Here is a 2500-nt window from a genome sequence, read left to right on the forward strand (position 1 = left end):
CCCGGCGGGACGAACTCCGCGAGAGCGGGCGCTCCGGGAGCGGGGAGCTACGGAGCGCTCCCCGAGTCTGCACTTAGGGGGACGAAGGCCCCTCCCCGCCCGGGGGAGAGCCTGCGAGGCGACCCCAGCCGCGCCGCTCGGCGGGCACCGAGGCGGCGATTGATCGTCAAGCGACGCTCAGACAGGCGTAGCCCCGGGAGGAACCCGGGGCCGCAAGTGCGTTCGAAGTGTCGATGATCAATGTGTCCTGCAATTCACATTAATTCTCGCAGCTAGCTGCGTTCTTCATCGACGCACGAGCCGAGTGATCCACCGCTAAGAGTTGTCTGGCTTTTCGGCACCGCCCCGCCAGCGCGGAGGGGCCAGGGACCGCTCGCAAAGGAGCGGCCCCTCGGAGAGCGCGGCACGGCGGCCGCTCGCCTCACATTGACCGTACAAGCACAGGAGAGGGGGGGAAAATAAAACGAAACCCCGAAGCGGCAAAAGCAAGGGGCGGGGAGCCCGCGCTCCCCGGCTTTTTTCCCTCCCCCGAGGAGGGAAAAACGCACCTTGCGGCGCTTCGGGGGCCGGACCAGGCGCCCGGGCTCGCTCCGACCTCGGCGCGGAGGAGGCCCCGCCCGCGCGCCGCCGGGAACGTGCCCCCGAACCCGGCCTCGCCTCGCGTGCACGGGGAAAGAAAACCCCCCTTCGCTTCCCCCACCCAAACGGCGGGGGGGGGTGTGTCTCTCGCTGGCCGCCCCGTGCCGTCGCGGAGACGCCACGAAGCGAGGCAGCGGAGACCCCCCCCCCCCCCGCCCCGGGGAGCGAGGGGGGGCCGGGCGCACAACCCCGCCGGAGGAGAGCGCGCGCGCTGCCTCCGCACCGGCCCCTCCCCAACGCCGCCACCGCTGCGGCCCATCCCGGACTTTCTTTTCCCCCGCTTTGGCCCCGGGGCCGAGCCCCGGCCGGCTCGCGCCCCTCGGGCGGCTTCCTCTCGCCACCGAACCCCCCCCCCGCCGCGGGGGGACGGAAAACGGCTTGCGAGACGGAAAGCCCGAGCCCCACGTGGGACGCCACCCCGCGGCGACCCGCCGGCCCTCGCCGGGCGGCGCACCCGCCGACCGACAACCCCAGCGGCACGAGCCCCTTCCATCCTCCCCCGGCGCCACCCGCGCCGCCCGGCTTCGCTCGCTCGACCCCTTCCGTGGCCCCGCGGCCAGGCGGACAGCGGACGGCGCTGAGCCGGGGGGCGGCCCCCCGCTCTCCCCCGTTTCCACGCGGAGACCGGGGGTGGGACGCCCCCGGCTGCCCGCCCGTCCCCCACCCGGCACGCGCCGGGAAGGCGAACGGGGGAAGCCCGCGGGCAGGGCCCGGGACCGGGACAAGCCGCAGCCGGTGGCAGGGTGCCCTCCGGCGAGGGACCGGAGCCGGAGACGCCGAGCGACGCCCGCCGCCGCTCGGACCGCGGTCACGCCACCCGAAACCGGCCCCCGGACGGGGGGGGAACCGGCAGCGCGAGACCGCCGAGGGCGCCAGCTCGCCGGGGCCCCGCTCTGGGGCCTGGGCAAAGGGAAAAGGGACCGGGAGGTCCGCAGCGGCCCGCGCCGCAAGAGGCGCCGCCACGCCGAGCCGCGGCAACGCGCCCGCACAAAACCCCCGGCGGGGGCGAAGCGCCCTGGGCCAGCCCCCACCGCGGGGGCTCGCCGCCCCCGGCCCGCGAGAAGCCCGCGCTTCAACGCGCCGCCGGGGACGCCCGTGGCGAGGCGAGGCGCGGGCCGGGACCACGGCCGACCTCGCGCGGTGGGCTCTCTCCGGCCGAGCGCTCGGACCGCAGAGAGGGGGGGGGCAGCAGAGTCCCCTCCCCGGCCCGGCGGGCCCCCCGGAGGACGACGAGCGCGACGACGGCGGACCTAGCCAGAGGCATTGCGGGGGCAACCCCCGCCCCTCTGAAGGCACCCCGCCCGCCCCCCGCGCTCGCCCCCGCATCCGGGGGTGGCGCGCCGAGCCGCCCGGGTCTTTAAACCGCCGCCCGGCTTCCTCCGCGGTAGGGCAAGGCCGCGGACGAAGGCGCGGAACGCTAGGTACCTGACCCTGGGGTGAGGGGAAACCAGACTTAAGGCCCCGCGGGGGTGCCTCCCCCCACTGCCGCCGTCGGGGGGAGCGTCCGCCCGCGGGGGCCGCGCCCGACGTCCGCCGCCACCCACCGCGCCCCTGGCCTGGCCCGAGGCCCGGGGTTTCCCTCAGTCAGCCGGCGCTGCGCTCGGGGAGGAGGGACGCGGCTGGGGACGCCCATGCCCGCGCGGCTCCGCCGCGCGGCGAGCGCCACCGGCTACGGCGGCCCCGGCGGCGGACCGGCGCAGGGCCGGCGACGACGGCGATGCGGCATGGGCGGGCCGAGGGCCCGGGAGAGCCCGCTCGACGACACCCGCTGCGGACCGGGAGCATCGCTCGGGCGCCGCCCGATGCCCGTCCAGCGGGAAACGACTGAAGCAGGAGGGGCACAGGCCACGCCGAGGTCAAC

General features: G+C 77.1%; 1 non-coding gene across 1 annotated transcript; it reads right to left on the reverse strand.

Moving 5' to 3' along the window:
* Positions 1-171: 171 nt before the first annotated feature.
* LOC137458007 (5.8S ribosomal RNA) lies at positions 172-324 on the reverse strand. The gene has a single exon (XR_010991527.1). It is a non-coding gene; the product is annotated as a 5.8S ribosomal RNA (ribosomal RNA).
* Positions 325-2500: the final 2176 nt, after the last annotated feature.

The sequence above is a fragment of the Melanerpes formicivorus genome, unplaced genomic scaffold (assembly GCF_026170545.1).
Source record: "Melanerpes formicivorus ecotype bairdi unplaced genomic scaffold, bMelFor1.0.p_v2 SCAF_215, whole genome shotgun sequence".
Taxonomy (NCBI): Eukaryota; Metazoa; Chordata; class Aves; order Piciformes; family Picidae; genus Melanerpes; species Melanerpes formicivorus.